We start from the raw sequence: 19,121 nt of genomic DNA, 5'->3' as shown, positions 1-19,121 counted from the left end.
TAACCATCTGGAACTTTGCCACCTAGGAAATGTTTATGACTGGACCTTCTCAAATAGTACTTGAGTACCTCTGCACTAAACTAACCCATTATAAAGAAAAAAAGCATTTGACCCCTTTATAATTTTCTCTACTTTTGCATATTTTATATACTGAATGTTATCAGATCTTCAACCAAAACCTAATATTAGATAAAAAAGGAACCTGAGTGAACAAGTAACACAACAATTACATACTTATTTGATTTATTTCATTAAACAAAGTTATGCAACACCCAATGCCGCTGTGTGAAAAAGTAATTGCCCCCTTACACTCAATACAGTGAGGGAAAAAAGTATTTGATCCCCTGCTGATTTTGTACGTTTGCCCACTGACAAAGAAATTATCAGTCTATAATTTTAATGGTAGGTTTATTTGAACAGTGAGAGACAGAATAACAACAAAGAAATCCAGAAAAACGCATGTCAAAAATGTTATAAATTGATTTGCATGTTAATGAGGGAAATAAGTATTTGACCCCCTCTCAATCAGAAAGATTTCTGGCTCCCAGGTGTCTTTTATACAGGTAACGAGCTGAGATTAGGTGCACACTCTTAAAGGGAGTCCACAGAAGCAATCAATCAAACCAGATTCCAAACTCTCCACCATGGCCAAGACCAAAGAGCTCTCCAAGGATGTCAGGGACAAGATTGTAGACCTACACAAGGCTGGAATGGGCTACAAGACCATCGCCAAGCAGCTTGGTGAGAAGGTGACAATAGTTGGTGCGATTATTCGCAAATGGAAGAAACACAAAATAACTGTCAATCTCCCTCGGCCTGGGGCTCCATGCAAGATCTCACCTCGTGGAGTTGCAATAATCATGAGAACGGTGAGTAATCAGCCCAGAACTACACGGGAGGATCTTGTCAATGATCTCAAGGCAGCTGGGACCATAGTCACCAGGAAAACAATTGGTAACACACTACGCCGTGAAGGACTGAAATCCTGCAGCGCCCGCAAGGTCTCCCTGCTCAAGAAAGCACATATACATGCCCGTCTGAAGTTTGCCAATGAACATCTGAATGATTCAGAGGAGAACTGAGTGAAAGTGTTGCGGTCAGATGAGACCAAAATGGAGCTCTTTGGCATCAACTCAACTCGCCGTGTTTGGAGAAGGAGGAATGCTGCCTATGACCCCAAGAACACCATCCCCACCGTCAAACATGGAGGTGGAAACATTATGCTTTGGGGGTGTTTTTCTGCTAAGGGGACAGGACAACTTCACTGCATCAAAGGGACGATGGACGGGGCCATGTACCGTCAAATCTTGGGTGAGAACCTCCTTCCCTCAGCCAGGGCATTGAAAATGGGTTGTGGATGGGTATTCCAGCATGACAATGACCCAAAACACATGGCCAAGGCAACAAAAGAGTGGCTCAAGAAGAAGCACATTAAGGTCCTGGAGTGGCCTAGCCAGTCTCCAGACCTTAATCCCATAGAAAATCTGTGCAGGGAGCTGAAGGTTCGAGTTGCCAAACGTCAGCCTCGAAACCTTAATGACTTGGAGAAGATCTGCAAAGAGGAGTGGGACAAAATCCCTCCTGAGATGTGTGTAAACCTAGTGGCCAACTACAAGAAAGTCTGACCTCTGTGACTGCCAACAAGAGTTTTGCCACCAAGTACTAAGTCATGTTTTGCAGAGGGGTCAAATACTTATTTCCCTCATTAAAATGCGAATCAATTTATAACATTTTTGACATGCGTTTTTCTGGATTTTTTTGTTGTTATTCTGTCTCTCACTGTTCAAATAAACCTACCATTAAAATTATAGACTGATCATGTCTTTGTCAGTGGGCAAACGTACAAAATCAGCAGGGGATCAAATACTTTTTTCCCTCTCTGTAACTGGTTGTGCCACCTTTAGCTGCAATGACTCCAACCAAACGCTTCCTGTAGTTGTTGATCAGTCTCCAAGATGGCGTAGCAGTGCGGTCGTGTACTCTTGTGTGTCCGTGTAAATAGCCTGTTTTTCTCATTTTTTTGGTCTTTTGATGTATATATTCCCCTATCACACTTTTCATCCTTCTACTAAATATGCTTTCCTGCAACCCGCCTCACTCAATGTGGAACGGATTCTATTATTTACTTACCTTTTATCTAGAATCTCCAGTTGAAACTAGCTAGCCAGCTAACTAGCTACTTGCTATTAGCCACCATTAGCGGTTTTCACCCAGAACATCGGATTTTCTGCCGGAATAACTGAATCACTGGACCTTAACACCGGATCGCAACCAGCTAGCCGCAACCAAATGGATGTTGCTGTTGGCTAATCACCACTGCTTCCGAAGCAAACACCAGTTAGCCTTGAGCTAGCCTCGAGCCAGGCCCATATCCCGGCTATCTACCTCTCTGTCTACCGGACGGGAGTAGCCAGCTAACTAGCTACTTGCTATTAGCCACCGTTAGTGGGGTTTTTTCACCATTGTCCGTGGCCTGCACTACCTACCAGCCAGCTCTAGCCTGGACTATTATCGGCCAGTCTGCACAGCGCGTTATCGACCCAGAACATATCGGATTTTCTGCCGGAATCACTGAATCACTGGACCTTTAACACCGGATCATCGCAACTAGCTAGCTGCAACCGAATGGATGTTGTGGTTGGCTAATCAGCCTTGAGCTAGCCTCGAGTCAGGCCCATCTCTAGGCTATCTACTTCTCTGTCAACGGGACGGGACCTCCTAGTGTCGACACGGAGTCCCGCCGATCCATCACGACTGGTCTGCCGACGTAATTATCTGTGGTATCAACAGGCTTCCCGTTGCGATGACCACAAAGATCCATCTGCTAGCCCCGGCCCGCTAGCACACGCAATTCAACAGCCGTGCTTCCTGATCACCTGTGCTGTAGCACCAATTCGAACTGCTCTCGGACTCACATTGCTGTTCACTGGACCTTATGATCACTCAGCTGCACAACTGATGCCTGCTGGACTGTTCCTTTACACGGTACCCTGTCCTGTTTTATCTGTTTAGCCTCAGCCCAAACTTTCATCGCCATTACCAGTTGTTGTCTTAGCTCTCTCGAATAACACCTGTGATTGCTTTATGCCTGTCGGCGTTCGTCGTTCCCGGAGTACTAGCTACTACCGTTTGATGTTTTCGATGTTTGTTTTGTCATGTCTAGTTAGTGCACCTGTTTCGTATTCTGTATTGATTATGTCACCTATAAGTTCCCCTATGTTATGTTTGTATTTTGTGTGTTATTGTCCGCCTGTCATGTATGTATAGGTTCGGTACCTTGGCATTTCGTTTGATTTTACGCACTCGCGTATTTGTTTCGCCTCTTGTGTTTTTGAGGTCGTTTATTTGTGTGTACCTATAGAGGTGATTAGTAAAGTCGTCTTGACTTATTCCTCTGTGTCCTGCGCTTGACTTCACCACCGCATCCACATCAGCACCTTGACAGAATAACACACCACCTATGGAGTCAGCAGGAGCAGCGGCGGTGACAGAGTCACTGGAGGATCGGGTGAGCAGCCAGGACGCCATGATCCAGCGACTCGGCTCCGCCATGCAAGGCGTCATGGACACTCTGCGCCGATGGGAAAGAGAAGGCCTGCCCACACCTCCTCCTACCTTACCACCCCCATCGGCCAGCCCCATCATACCAGCTCCGGAGTCCAGTGGGATTCGGCTCTCGCTCCCGAGGGCATATGATGGCACCGCAGCCGGGTGTCAGGGGTTCCTCCTTCAGGTGGAACTCTACCTGGCAACCATACACCCGGCGCCCTCGGGATTCGAGAGTGTTTCCGCCCTCATCTCCTGTCTCTCCGGCAAGGCTTTGGAGTGGGCCAATGCCGAATGGAGGGGAATAGACGCCGCCACCATCAGCTACGCGGAGTTCTCCCGCCGCTTCAGGGCTGTTTTCGATCATCCCCCAGAGGGTAAAGCGGCGGGGGAGCGTCTGTTCCACCTCCGACAGGGGAAGAGGAGCGCACAGGAGTTCGCCCTGGACTTCCGGACTCTAGCGGCGGATGCGGGGTGGAATGAGAGGGCCCTCATCGACCACTATCGGTGCAGCCTGCGAGAGGACGTTCGACGAGAGTTGGCCTGCAGGGACACCAATCTAACCTTCGACCAGTTGGTGGACATGTCAATCCGTCTGGATACCCTGCTGGCTACCCGCGGACGTCCGGAGTTGGGGCCGTCTATTCCATCCCCCAGCACCTCCGAGCCGAGCCCTATGGAGCTCGGGGGTGCTGGCGCTAGAGAGAGGAGGAGAGAGATCCGGAGGGAGGTCGTCCCCTGCACCAACTATGGCCGTAGAGGACACACTGCGGTTCGGTGCTGGGGAGGGCCTCCAGGGGATCGAGGCAACAGGTCACGCACTGGGGAGTCATTCCAGGTGAGTAGGCGCCCAACTCACCCAGAGCTCTCTGTTGTTCATCTGTGTATACCTGTAGTATTTCCCCAGGTTGCATCTCATTCCCAGCATAAGGCGCTAGTCGATTCAGGCGCAGCTGGGAATTTTATAGATCGTAATTTTCCTTGGTTAATCACCCATGACCCCACCATTTCGTGGCAACAGAGGGCTCTCAAGGAGTGGTCTGACCAGTGTGTTGGGCGATGTCTAGGTGTTTCCGTAGGGGTGACCACGGTGGAAAGTCCGAAACCAATTGCCCGCACTGCACATTCCTCCTGACTATGAGGATTTGGCACTCGTGTTCAGCAAGACTAGGGCGACGTGATTGCCACCTCATAGACAGGGGGATTGTGCGATAGACCTCCAGGCAGGCGCTGCACTTCCACGTAGTCATGTGTATCCTCTGTCTCAAGAGGAGAAGGTGGCTATGGAGACATACATAGCCGAGTCTCTGAGACAGGGATACATACGGCCCTCCACTTCCCCTGCATCCTCGAGTTTCTTTTTTGTGAAGAAGAAGGATGGTGGGTTGCGCCCGTGTATTGATTACCGTAGTCTCAATCAGATCACTGTGAAATACAGTTATCAACTCCTTCTGATTGCGAGAATGACGGAATCATTACACGGAGCGTGTTTCTTCACAAAACTGGATCTCAGGAGCGCCTACAACTTGGTGTGCATTAGGGAGGGAGATGAATGGAAGACAGCATTTAGTACCACCTCGGGTCACTATGAGTATCTCGTCATGCCATACGTGTTAATGAATGCTCCTTCAGTCTTCCAATCCTTTGTGGACGAGATCTTCCGGGATTTGCATGGGCAGGGTGTAGTAGTGTATATTGATGACATACTAGTTTACTCTTCTACACGAGCCGAGCATGTAGCCCTGGTGCGTCGAGTGTTGGGTAGGCTGTTGGAGCATGACTTGTAGGTCAAGTCAGAGAAATGTCTGTTTTTCCAGGAGTCCATCTCCTTCCTGGGCCATCGATTGTCCGCGTCAGGGGTGGAGATGGAGATTGACCGCGTTTCAGCCGTGCGTAATTGGCAGACTCCAACCACGGTTAAGGAAGTGCAGCGGTTTTTGGGTTTTGCCAATTACTACCGGAGGTTTATCCGGGGTTTTGGACAGGTAGCAGCTCCCATCACCTCCCTGCTGAAGGGGGGCCCGGTGCGTTTGCAGTGGTCAGCTGAGGTGGACAGGGCGTTTGGTAAACTGAAGGACCTGTTCACCTCTGCTCCGGTGCTGGCGCATCCGGATCCCGCTTTAGCGTTCCAGGTGGAGGTGGACGCGTCAGAGGCCGGTATTGGGGCTGTACTATCTCAACGCTCAGGCACGCCCCCTATACTCCGGCCCTGCGCATTTTACTCTAAGAAGCTCAGCCCGGCGGAACGTAATTATGACGTGGGGGACAGGGAGCTGCTAGCCGTGGTTCAATTCCTAAAGGTGTGGAGGCATTGGCTTGAGGGGGCTCAACACCCTTTTCTCATTCTGACTGACCATCGTAACCTGGAGTACATCCGGGCAGCTAGGAGACTGAACCCTCGTCAGGCTAGGTGGACCATGTTTCTGGCCCGGTTTGTGTTTAAGCTCACTTACATCCCAGGGTCCTAGAACGGTAAGGCAGACGCCCTGTCCCGGCGATATGACACAGAGGAGAGGTCCATTGAGCCCACTCCCATACTGCCGGAGTCTTGTCAGGTGGCACCGGTGGTGTGGGAGGTCGATGCGAAAATCGAGCGGGCGTTACGCACCGACCCTACTCCTCCAGAGTGTCCAGTGGGGCGGACGTACGTTCCGCTCGAGATTCAGGATCGTCTCATATATTGGGCTCATACGTCACCCTCCTCTGTACATCCTGGTATTGGCCGGACAGTGCACTGTCTTAGCGAAAAGTACTGGTGGCCAACATTGGCTAAGGACGTGAGGGTTTATGTCTCCTCCTGCTCGGTGTGCGCTCAGTGTAACTTCCACCTGCCCAGGGGGAAGTTACAACCCCTTCCCATTCCACAACGGCCGTGGTCTCACCTCTCGGTAGACTTTGTCACGGACCTTCCCCCCTCCCAGGGGAATACCACCATTCTGGTCGTTGTGGATCGGTTCTCTAAAGCCTGTTGTCTCATCCCAATGCCGGGTCTCCCTACTGCCCTACAGACTGCTGAGGCTTTGTTTACCCACGTCTTCCGGCACTACGGGGTACCCGAGGATATAGTGTCTGATCGGGGTCCCCAATTCACCTCTAGAGTCTGGATGGGCGTTCATGAAACGCTTGGGGGTCTCGGTTAGCCTTACCTCGGGTTTCCACCCTGAGAGTAATGGGCAGGTGGAGAGAGTGAACCAGGATGTGGGTAGGTTTCTGAGATCATATTGCCAGGACCGGCAGGAGGAGTGGTCGGGGTATATCCCCTGGGCGGAGATTGCCCAGAATTCTCTTCGCCATTCCTCTACTAATCTGACCCCTTTCCAGTGTGTGTTGGGGTATCAGCCGGTTCTGGCACCATGGCATCAGAGCCAGATCTAGGGTCCTGCGGTGGATGAGTGGTTTCGGCGCTCGGAGGAGACATGGAACGCTGCGCATGTACATCTTTAGCGGGCTATCCGTAGGCAAAAGGCGAGCGCCGATCTCCACCGCAGTGAGGGTCCAGTGTACACACCCGGAGAGCGAGTCTGGCTCTCGACTCGAAACCTGCCCCTTCGCCTGCCCTGCCGGAAGCTGGGTCGGCGGTTTGTGGGGCCATTTAATGTCCTGAGGAGATTGAACGAGGTATGATACAGGTTACAACAGCCTAATGATTATCACATTAACCCCTCGTTCCATGTGTCTCTCCTCAGGCCGGTGGTAGCTGGTCCACTCCAGGACAATGAGATACGGGAGACTCCTCCGCCCCCACTGGACATCGAGGGGGCTCCGGCGTACTCAGTCCGGTCCATCGTGGATTCGAGACGTCGGATGGGGGGTCTGCAGTATCTCGTGGAGTGGGAGGGGTACGGTCCAGAGGAACGGTGCTGGGTGCCTAGGAGGGACATTTTAGATCCCTCCCTCCTGACGGAGTTCCACCGGAGTCATCCCACGCGCCCTGCTCCGCGTCCTCCTGGCCGTCCCCGAGGCCTGGGTCGGCGCACGGCTGGAGCCGCGCGTCAAGGGGGGGGGTACTGTCACGGATGCCGCCGAGGCTGCTCCTCCTCCTTGCTCGGGCAGGCTTCGGCGTTCGTCGTCCCCGGAGTACTAGCTACTACCATTTGATGTTTTCGATGTTTGTTTTGTCATGTCTAGTTAGTGCACCTGTTTCGTATTCTGTATTGATTATGTCACCTATAAGTTCCCCTATGTTATGTTTAAATTTTGTGTGTTATTGTCCGCCTGTCATGTATGTATAGGTTCGGTATCTTGGCATTTCGTGTGATTTTACGCACTCGCGTATTTGTTTCGCCTCTTGTGTTTTTGAGGTCGTTTATTTGTGTGAGGTGATTAGTAAAGTCGTTTTGACTTATTCCTCTGTGTCCTGCGCTTGACTTCACCACCGCATCCACATCAGCACCTTGACAATGCCTCTCTCCCATGTCAATATGCCTTGCCTATTGCTGTTCCAGTTAATTCTTATTATACAATTTCACTGTAGAGCCCCAAGTCCCTCTCAAACTGCCTCAAATAGCTCCTTGTTCCACCCCCCATACACGCGGAGACCGGCTCAATCGGTGCCTCCAGTGATGCTATCTCTTTCATTGTTACCCAACGCTTAGGTTTACCTCCACTGTACTCATATCCTTCCATATCCCTGAATCTATTCTACAACGCCCGGAAATCTGCCCCCTTTATTCTCTGTACCCAACGCACTAGAAGACCAGTTCTTAAAGCCTTTAGCCGTATCCTTATTCTAGTCCTCCTCTGTTCCTCTGGTGATGTAGAGGTTAACCCCTGCAGCCCCCAGTATCACTCCTACTCCCCAGGCGCTATCATTTGTGGACTTGTGTAACCGTAAAAGCCTTGGCTTTTTAAATGTTAACATCAGAAGCCTCCTTCCTAAGTTTGAGTTATTCACTGCATTAGCACACTCCGCCAACCCTGATGTTCTAGCAGTGTCTGAATCCTGGCTTAGGAAGGCCACCAAAAATTCAGAAATGTCCATCCCCAACTACAACATTTTCCGTCTAGATAGAACTGCCAAAGGGGGTGGAGTTGCAATCTACTGTAGAGATAGCCTGCAGAGCTCTATCATACTATCCAGGTCTGTGCCCAAACAGTTTGAGCTCCTACTTCTAAAAATCTACCTTTCCAAAAATACGTCTCTCACTGTTGCCGCTTGCTACAGACCCCCCTCAGCCCCCAGCTGTGCCCTGGAAATCATATGTGAATTGATTACCCCCCATCTATCCTCAGAGTTCGTATTACTTGGTGACCTAAACTGGGATATGCTTAACACCCCGGCCATCCTACAATCCAAACTAGATGCCCTCAATCTCACACAAATTATCAAGGAACCTACCAGGTACAACCCTAAATCCGTAAACATGGGCACCCTCATAGATATCATCCTGACTAATTTCCCCTCTAAATACACCTCTGCTGTCTTCAAACAGGATCTCAGCGATCACTGCCTTATTGCCTGCGTCCATAACGGGTCCGCGGTCAAACGACCACCCCTCATCACTGTCAAACACTCCCTAAAACACTTTAGCGAGCAGGCCTTCCTAATTGACCTGGCCCAGGTATCCTGGATGGATATCAATCTCATTCCGTCAGTAGAGGATGCCTGGTTGTTCTTTAAAAGTGCTTTCCTCTCAATCTTAAATAAGCATGCCCCATTCAAAAAATTCAGAACTAAGTTCCCTGGTTCTCCTCAGACTTGACTGCCCTTGACCAGCACAAAAACATCCTGTGGCGTACTGCATTAGCATCGAATAGCCCCCGCGATATGCACATTTTCAGGGAAGTTAGGAACTTAACAAGCAGTTAGGAAAGCAAAGGCTAGCTTTTTCAAACATAAATTTTCATCCTGTTTTCAAACTCCAAAAAGTTTTGGGACACTGTAAAGTCCATGGAGAATAAGAGCACCTCCTCCCAGCTGCCCACTGCACTGAGGCTAGGACACACTATCACCACCGATAAATCTACAATAATCGAGAATTTCAACAAGCATTTTGCTACGGCTGGCCATGCTTTCCACCTGGCTACCACTACCCCGGCGACCAGCTCTGCACCCTCCGCTGCAACTTGCAACAGCTGATGTTCTGAAAGAGCTTCAAAATCTGGACCCCTACAAATCATCTGAGCTAGACAATCTGGACCCTTTCTTTCTAAAATTAGCAGCCCAAATTGTCGCAACCCCTATTACTAGCCTGTTCAACCTCTCTTTCGTAACGTCTGAGATCCCCAGAGATTGGAAAGCTGCCGCAGTCATCCCCCTCTTCAAAGGGGGTGACACTCTAGATCCAAACTGTTACAGAGCTATATCTATCCTGCCCTGCCTTTCGAACGTTTTTGAAAGACAAGTTAACAAACAGATCACCGACCATTTCGAATCCCACCGTACCTTCTCCGCTATGCAATCCGGTTTCCAAGCTGGTCATGGGTGCACCTCAGCCACGCTCAAGGTCCTAAACGATATTATAACCGCGATCGATAATAGACAGTACTGTGCAGCCGTCTTCATCGACCTGGCCAACGCTTTCGACTCTGTCAACCACCGCATTCTTATTGGCAGACTAAATAGCCTTGGTTTCCCAAATGACTGCCTCGCCTGGTTCACCAACTACTTCTCAGATAGAGTTCAATGTGTCAAATCGGAGGGCATGTTGCTGGACCTATGGCAGTCTCTACGGGGGTGCCACAGGGTTCAATTCTCGAGCCGACTCTTCTCTCTGTGTATATCAATGATGTCGCTCTTGCTGCTGGTGACTCTCAGATCCACCTCTACGCAGACGACACCATTTTGTATACATCTGGCCCTTCATTGGACACTGTGTTAACAAACCTCCAAACGAGCTTCAATGCCATACAACACTCCTTCCGTAGCCTCCAACTGCTCTTAAACACTAGTAAAACTAAATGCATGCTCTTCAATCGAACGCTGCTGGCACCCACCCACCCGACTAGAATCACTACTCTCGGCAGGTCTGACCTAGAGTATGTGGACAACTACAAATACCTAGCTGTCTGGTTAGACTGTAAACTATCCTTCCAGACTCACTTTAAGCATCTCCAATCCAAAGTTAAATCTAGAATCGGCTTCCTATTTCGCAACAAACCTCCTTCACTCATGCTGCCAAACATGCCCTTGTTAAACTGACTATCCTACCGATCCTTGACTTCGGCGATGTCATTTACAAAATAGCCTCCAACACTCTACTCAGCAAATTGGATGTAGTCTATCACAGTGCCATCCGTTTTGTCACCAAAGCCCCATATACTACCCACCACTGTGACCTGTACGCTCTTGTTGGCTGGTCCTCACTACATATTCGTCGCCAAACCCACTGGCTCCAGGTCATCTATAAATCACTGCTTGGCAAATCCCTGCCTTATCTTAGCTCATTGGTCACCATAGCAACACCCACCCATAGTATGCGCTCCAGATGGTATATCTCACTGGTCATCCCCAAAGCCAACACCTCCTTTGGCCGCCATTCCTTCCAGTTCTCTGCCAATGACTGGAACGAACTGCAAAAATCTCTGAAGCTGGAGACTCTTATCTCCCTCACAAACTTTAAGCATCAGTTGTCAGAGCAGCTTACCGATCACTGCACCTGTACACTGCCCATCTGAAATTAGCCCACCCAACTACCTCATCCCCATATTGTTATTTATTTTGCTCATTTGCACCCCAGTATCTCTATTTACACATTATCTCTTGCACATCTATCATTCCAGTGTGAAATGTAGTCCCCTGTAGCTCAGTTGGTAGCGCATGGCGCTTGCAACGCCAGGGTTGTGGGTTCGTTTCCCACGGGGGGCCAGTACGAAAATGCATGCACTCTCTAACTGTAAGTCGCTCTGGATAAGAGCGTCTGCTAAATGACTAAAATGTAAATGTGATTATTTTGCACTATGGCCTATTTGCCTTACCTCCATAACTTGCTACATTTGCACACACTGTATATATATTTTCTGTTGTATTTTTGACTTTATGTTTTGTTTACCCCATATGTAACTCTGTGTTGTTTTTTATCGCACTGCTTTGCTTTATCTTGACCAGGTCGCAGTTGTAAATGAGAACTTGTTCTCAACTGGCTTACCTGGTTAAATAAAGGTTAAATAAAATAATAATAAATAAAAAATCCCAAAACCATCACACTACCACCTCCATGCTTGACCGTTGGTATGAGGTTCTTACTGTGGAATGCAGTGTTTGGTTTTCGCCAGGCATAATCAAATCAAATCAAATCAAATTGTATTGGCCACATGCGCCGAATACACCAGGTGCAGACATTACAGTGAAATGCTTACTTACAGTCCTTAACCAACAGTGCATTTATTTTTAATAAAAAAGTAGAATAAAACAACAAAAAAGTGTTGAGAAAAAAAGAGCAGCAGTATAATAAAATAACAGTAGGGAGGCTATATATACAGGGGGGTACCGGTGCAGAGTCAATGTGCGGGGGCACCGGCTAGTTGAGATAGTTGAAGTAATATTTACATGTGGGTAGAGTTAAAGTGACTATGCATAAATAATTAACAGAGTAGCAGCAGCGTAAAAAGATGCGGTGGGGGTGCAAATAGTCCGGGTAGCCATGATTAGCTGTTCAGGAATCTTATGGCTTGAGGGTAGAAGCTGTTGAGAAGCCTTTTGGACCTAGACTTGGCGCTCCGGTACCGCTTGCCGTGCGGTAGCAGAGAGAACAGTCTATGACTAGGGTGGCTGGAGTCTTTGACAATTTTGAGGGCCTTCCTCTGACACCGCCTGGTATAGAGGTCCTGGATGGCAGGAAGCTTGGCCCCAGTGATGTACTGGGCCGTACGCACTACCCTCTGTAGTGCCTTGCGGTCGGAGGCCAAGCAGTTGCCATACCAGGCGGTGATGCAACCAGTCAGGATGCTCTCTATGGTACAGCTGTAGAATATTTTGAGGATCTGAGGACCCATGCCAAATCTTTTCAGTCTCCTGAGGGGGAGTAGGCTTTGTCGTGCCCTCTTCACGACTGTCTTGGTGTGTTTGGACCATGATAGTTTGTTGGTGATGTGGACACCAAGGAACTTGACCCTCTCAACCTGTTCCACTACAGCCCCGTCGATGAGAATGGGGGCGTGCTAAGTCCTCTTTTTTTTCCTGTAGTCCACAATCATCTCCTTTGTCTCGGTCACGTTGAGGGAGAGGTTGTTATCCTGGCACCACACGGCCAGGTCTCTGACCTCCTCCTATAGGCTGTCTCATTGTTGTCGGTGATCAGGCCTACCACTGTTGTGTCGTCGGCAAACTTAATGATGGTGTTGGAGTCGTGCCTGGCCATGCAGTCATGGGTGAACAGGAATTACAGGAGGGGACTGAGCACGCACCCCTTAGGGGCCCCCGTGTTGAGGATCAGTGTGGAAAATGTGTTGTTACCTACCCTTACCACCTGGGGGCGGCCCGTCAGGAAGTCCAGGATCCAGTTGCAGAGGGAGGTGTTTAGTCCCAGGATCCTTAGCTTAGTGATGAACTTTGAGGGCACTATGGTGTTGAATGCTGAGCTGTAGTCAATGAATAGCATTCTCACGTAGGTGTTCCTCTTATCCAGGTGGGAAGGGGCAGTGTGGAGTGCAATAGAGATTGCATCATCTGTGGATCTGTTGGGGCGGTATGCAAATTGAGTGGGTCTAGTGTTTCTGGGATAATGGTGTTGATGTGAGCCATGACCAGCCTTTCAAAGCACTTCATGGCTACAGACATCAGTGCTACGGGTCGGTAGTCATTTAGGCAGGTTATCTTAGAGTCCTTGGGCACGGGGACAATGGTGGTCTGCTTGAAACATGTTGGTATTACAGACTCAGTCAGGGACATGTTGAAAATGTCAGTGAAGACACTTGCCAGTTGGTCAGCACATGCTCGGAGTACACGTCCTGGTAATCCGTCTGGCCCTGCGGCCTTGTGAATGTTGACCTGCTTAAAAGTCTTACTCACATCGGCTACGGAGAGCGTGATCACATAGTCATCCGGAACAGCTGGTGCTATCATGCATGCTTCAGTGTTGCTTGCCTCGAAGCGAGCATAGAAGTGGTTTAGCTCGTCTGGAAGTCTTGTGTCACTGGGCAGCTCGCGGCTGTGCTTCCCTTTGTAGTCTGCAATAGTTTTCAAGCCCTGCCACATCCGATGAGCGTCAGAGCCGGTGTAGTACGATTCAATCTTAGTCCTGTATTGACTCTTTGCCTGTTTGATGGTTTGTCGGAGGGCATAACGGGATTTCTTATAAGCGCTGCCGCTCCTTGAAAGCGGCAGCTCTACCCTTTAGCTCAGTGCGGATGTTTCCTGTAATCCATGGCTTCTGGTTGGGGTATGTACGTACGGTCACTGTGGGGACGACATCATCAATGCACTTATTGTTAAGCCAGTGACTGATGTGGTGTACTCCTCAATGCTATCTGAAGAATCCCGGAACATGTTCCAGTCTGTGCTAGCAAAACAGTCCTGTAGCTTAGCATCTGCATCATCTGACCACTTTTTTATTAACCGAGTCACTGGTGCTTCCTGCTTTAGTTTTTGCTTATAAGCAGGAATCAGGAGGATAGAGTTATGGTCAGATTTGCCAAATGGAGGGCGAGGGAGAGCTTTGTATGCGTCTCTGTGTGTGGAGTAAAGGGGGTCAAGAGTTTTTTTTCCTCTGGTTGCACATTTAACATGCTGGTAGAAATTAGGTAGAACGGATTTAAGTTTCCCTGCATTAAAGTCCCCGGCCACTAGGAGCGCCGCCTCTGGATGAGCGTTTTCCTGTTGATTTAAGGCCTTATACAGCTCATTCAGTGCAATCTTAATGCCAGCATTGGTTTGTGGTGGTAAATAGACAGCTATGGACAATATAGATGAAAACTCTCTTGGTAAATAGTGTGGTCTACAGCTTATCATAAGATACTCTACCTCAGGCGCACAAATGGGACCCATGTCGTCCAAAAAGTTATACCTTTGAATCATCTGTCCATAGAACATTCTTCCAAGAGTCTTGATGATCATCCAGGTGCTTCCAGGTGCTTTTTGGGTCCCAATTCATTGACGTCACCAGACCTGGGCTTTCGGGGCTATAGCCCCGAATGATTTTGTCTCATTCCCGAGTCTTTTTCCCTGCTGGGATGGTGTAAAACAAGCTAGGCTACACTGCATTACACACTGCAATGAATACTCCAAGCATGAGCCCTGGCCTGCTTTGCCATTTTAATGCTACCTAAAATCAGCATTTCTGTGTATGTTGGCACTTTAGGAGGCGGAGTTAAAGTGGTTTTCCAAAGTCATTTTTGATTCGCCCATTAAAAAAAATTAAAACGCTGCTGTCACGACTTCCTCTGCGTTCATCGTCACTGGTCTTCTAGCCACTGCCACTCCTCATCATTCCATTTGTTTTGTCTTGTTTATTAGACACACCTGGTTTCAATTCCCCTCATCAGTACCTGTATAAGTGTTCCCTCTGCCCCCTTGTCTTTGTGTGTGATTGTTTATTGTGGAGGTTAGTTTAGCTTGGTGGAGCTCTTGTATTTTTGTATTTTGTATCGCCGGGATATTCACCCGTGTGCCTTGTTGTTTCCAGTGCGCTGTATATTTCCACACTGGAGTGTTTGACGCATTGCTGCATACCGCTATGCCAACGGAATAAACCTGTTATTCTGTGATTTACACTCCTGCGCCTGACTCCTTCAAATCACAACACCACAAAATCACACACCCGCCATGGAGTCAGCAGGAGAAGAGCCCATGGAGAAGAGCCCAACGCGGTCTGGAAAGAAGGAGGAACCGCGTTGGACAACTACGGGGAGTTCACTCGCCTATTCCAGGCATTCTTCGACTACCTGCCCGAAGGATGTCTGGTCCAACTGAGGCAGGGGACGAGGACCGCGCAGGACTTCGCCCTGGAGTTTCGGACCCTAGCGGCTGGGTTCGGGTGGAACAAGCGGGCCCTGATCGACGGATTCTGGTGCAGCCTGCGAGAGGACGTCCGAAGGGAGCTAGCCTGCTGGGATGCCATGTTAACCTTCGACCATCTGGTGAACATGGCCATCCGGTTGGACAACCTGCTGGCTGCTAGAGGACGTCCTGGTAGTGGCCTGCCGGTTTCGTGCGCATACCCCTACCCCCCCCCCCCCCCCCCCGCCCCCCCCCCCCCTGAATACCTCGTTTTGGTGCATGTGTTTTCCAAAATTACCACCTCATCGGGGCGGGGGGGATTGCGCGATAAACCTACGAGTAGACGCTGCGCCTCCCAGGAGTCATGTACAGTGAGGGAAAAAAGTATTTGATCCCCTGCTGATTTTGTATGTTTGCCGACTGACAAATACATGATCAGTCTATAATTTTAATGGTAGGTTTATTTGAACAGTGAGAGACAGAATAACAACAACAAAATCCTGAAAAACGCATGTCAAAAATGTTATAAATTGATTTGCATTTTAATGAGGGAAATAAGTATTTGACTCCCTCTGCAAAACACGACTTAGTACTTGATGGCAAAACCCTTGTTGGCAATCACAGAGGTCAGACGTTTCTTGTAGTTGGCCACCAGATTTGCACACATCTCAGGAGGGCTTTTGTCCCACTCCTCTTTGCAGATCTTCTCCAAGTCATTAAGGTTTTGAGCCTGACGTTTGGCAATTTGAACCTTCAGCTCCCTCCACAGATTTTCTATGGGATTAAGGTCTGGAGACTGGCTAGGCCACTCCAGGACCTTAATGTGCTTCTTCTTGAGCCACTCCTTTGTTGCCTTGGCCGTGTGTTTTGGGTCATTGTTATGCTGGAATACCCATCCACGACCCATTTTCAATGCCCTGGCTGAGGGAAGGAGGTTCTCACCCAAGATTTGATGGTACATGGCCCCGTCCATCGTCCCTTTGATGCGGTGAAGTTGTCCTGTCCCCTTAGCAGAAAAACACCCCCAAAGCATAATGTTTCCACCTCCATGTTTGATGGTGGGGATGGTGTTCTTGGGGTCATAGGCAGCATTCCTCCTCCTCCAAACATGGCGAGTTGAGTTGATGCCAAAGAGCTCGATTTTGGTCTCATCTGACCACAACATTTTCACCCAGTTCTCCTCTGAATCATTCAGATGTTAATTGGCAAACTTCAGACGGGCCTGTATATGTGCTTTCTTGAGCAGGGGGACCTTGTGGGCGCTGCAGGATTTCAGTCCTTCACGGCGTAGTGTGTTACCAATTGTTTTCTTGGTGACTATGGTCCCAGCTGCCTGACAAGATCCTCCCGTGTAGTTCTGGGCTGATTCCTCACCGTTCTCATGATCATTGCAACTCCACGAGGTGAGATCTTGCATGGAGCCCCAGGCCGAGGGAGATATTTTGTGACAATTATTTTGTGTTCCAAGCTGCTTGGCGATGGTCTTGTAGCCCATTCCAGCCTTGTGTAGGTCTAATAACCTGCCCAGGGACTGCGGTTGAAAATTAGCCGGCTGGCTAAAACCGGCACTTTTACTGAAACGTTGATTAATGTGCACTGTCCCTGTAAAAATAAACTCAAACTCAAACTCAAACAATCTTGTCCCTGACATCCTTGGAGAGCTCTTTGGTCTTGGCCATGGTGTAGAGTTTGGAATCTGATTGATTGATTGCTTCTGTGGACAGGTGTCTTTTATACAGGTAACAAGCTGAGATTTGAAGCACTCCCTTTAAGAGTGTGCTCCTAATCTCAGCTCGTTACCTGTATAAAAGACACCTGGGAGCCAGATATCTTTCTGATTGAGAGGGGGTCAAATACTTATTTCCCTCATTAAAATGCAAATCAATTTATAACATTTTTGACATGTGTTTTTCTGGTTTCTTTGTTGTTATTCTGTCTCTCACTGTTCAAATAAACCTACCATTAACATTATAGACTGATCATTTCTTTGTCAGTGGGCAAACGTACAAAATCAGCAGGGGATCAAATACTTTTTTCCCTCACTGTATACAGAGACGATGGAGACATACATCTCCGAGTCCCTGCGCCAGGGGTTCATACGTCTCTCCATTTCGCCCGCTTCCTCGAGTTTCTTTTTTGTGAAGAAGAAAGATGGAGGTCTGCGCCCGTGCATTGATTACTGAGCATTGAACAAGGGGACAATACATTATAGTTATCCTCTGCCCCTCATCCCATCTGTGATCGAGTCAGTGCAAGGGGCGCCCTTTTTTACAAAATTAGATCTCCGGAGTGCGTATAACCTGGTGCGTGTCCGAGAGGGGGACGAATGGAAGACAGCATTCAGCACAACCACGAGGCATTACGAATACCTGGTGATGCCGTATGGTTTGAAGAATGCTCCATCCGTTTTACAGTCCTTTGTGAATGAGGTGTTTTGGTACATGCTTGGTCACGATGTAGTGGTCTACATCAATGACATTCTGGTGTATTCCGCTACGTGCGCCGAGCATGTGTCCCTGGTTCGCAAAGTGCTGGGCCGATTGCTGGAAAATGACCTTTATGCCAAGGCAGAGAAGTGTCCATTACCACCTCAGGTGTGGAGATGGAGAGAGATCGCATTTCAGCTGTGCGTAATTGGCCGACTCCAACCACGGTAAAGGAGGTGCAGCGCTTTATTGGCTTTGCCAACTACTATCGGAGGTTTATCCAGGGTTTTGGCAAGGTTGCAGCTCCCATCATATCTCTGTTGAATGGTGGGCCATCCCGGCTCTGCTGGTCTACTGAGGCTGACAGGGCCTTCAGTAACCTGAGGGTTCTGTTCACCTCAGCCCCGGTACTGGCCCATCCCGATCCATCACTACCATTCGTAGTGGAGGTGGATGCGTCCGAGGTAGGGATAGGCACTGTCCTGTCTCAATGCTCGGGCACTCCACCCAAGCTCCACCCCTGCGCCTTCTTCTCCAAGAAGCTCAGCCCGGTGGAGCAGAACTACGACATTGGTGATCGGAAGCTATTGGCTGTAGTCAGAGCCCTGACAGTGTGGAGGCACTGGCTCGAAGGGGCGAAACACCCTTTCCTCGTCTAGACGGACCACCATGACCTGGAGTACATCCGGGCAGCGAGGAGGCGGAACCCTTGCCAGGCCAGGTGAGCCCTATTCTTCACCCGGTTTGAGTTTCCTCTGTCATACATCCCGGTACGAAGAACGTGAAGGCAGACGCGCTGTCACGACTGTACGACACAGAGGAAAGGCCCATAGACAACACCCCTATACCCCCGACCTCCTGCATTGTGGCGCCGGTAGTATGGACGCGGACATAGAGTGGGCGGTACGCACAGAGCCATCTCCACCTCAGTGTCCAGCTGGGCTGCAGTACGTGTCGTCTCTTGTCCGTGACCGTCTGATCTATTGGGCCCACACGTCTCCCTCCTCTGATCACCCAGGTATCGGTCGTACAGTGCGCTGCCTGACCGGAAAGTACTGGTGGCCTACCTTGGCTAAGGACGGGAGGGTGTATGTCTCCTCCTGCTCGGTGTGCGCCCAGAGTTAGGCACCTAGGCACCTCTCAGCGGGTAAGTTACAGCCCTTACCAGTTCCACAATGGCCATGGTCCCACCTGTGTATTGACTTTCTAACTGATCTTCCCCTCTCTCAGGGTAACACCACCATCCTGGTCGTTGTGGACCGCTTTTCAAAAGC

The sequence above is a fragment of the Coregonus lavaretus genome (assembly GCF_964263955.1).
Source record: "Coregonus lavaretus genome assembly, chromosome: 33".
In the NCBI taxonomy this organism is placed as follows: Eukaryota; Metazoa; Chordata; class Actinopteri; order Salmoniformes; family Salmonidae; genus Coregonus; species Coregonus lavaretus.
Note: the sequence above shows the minus strand (reverse complement) of the source record.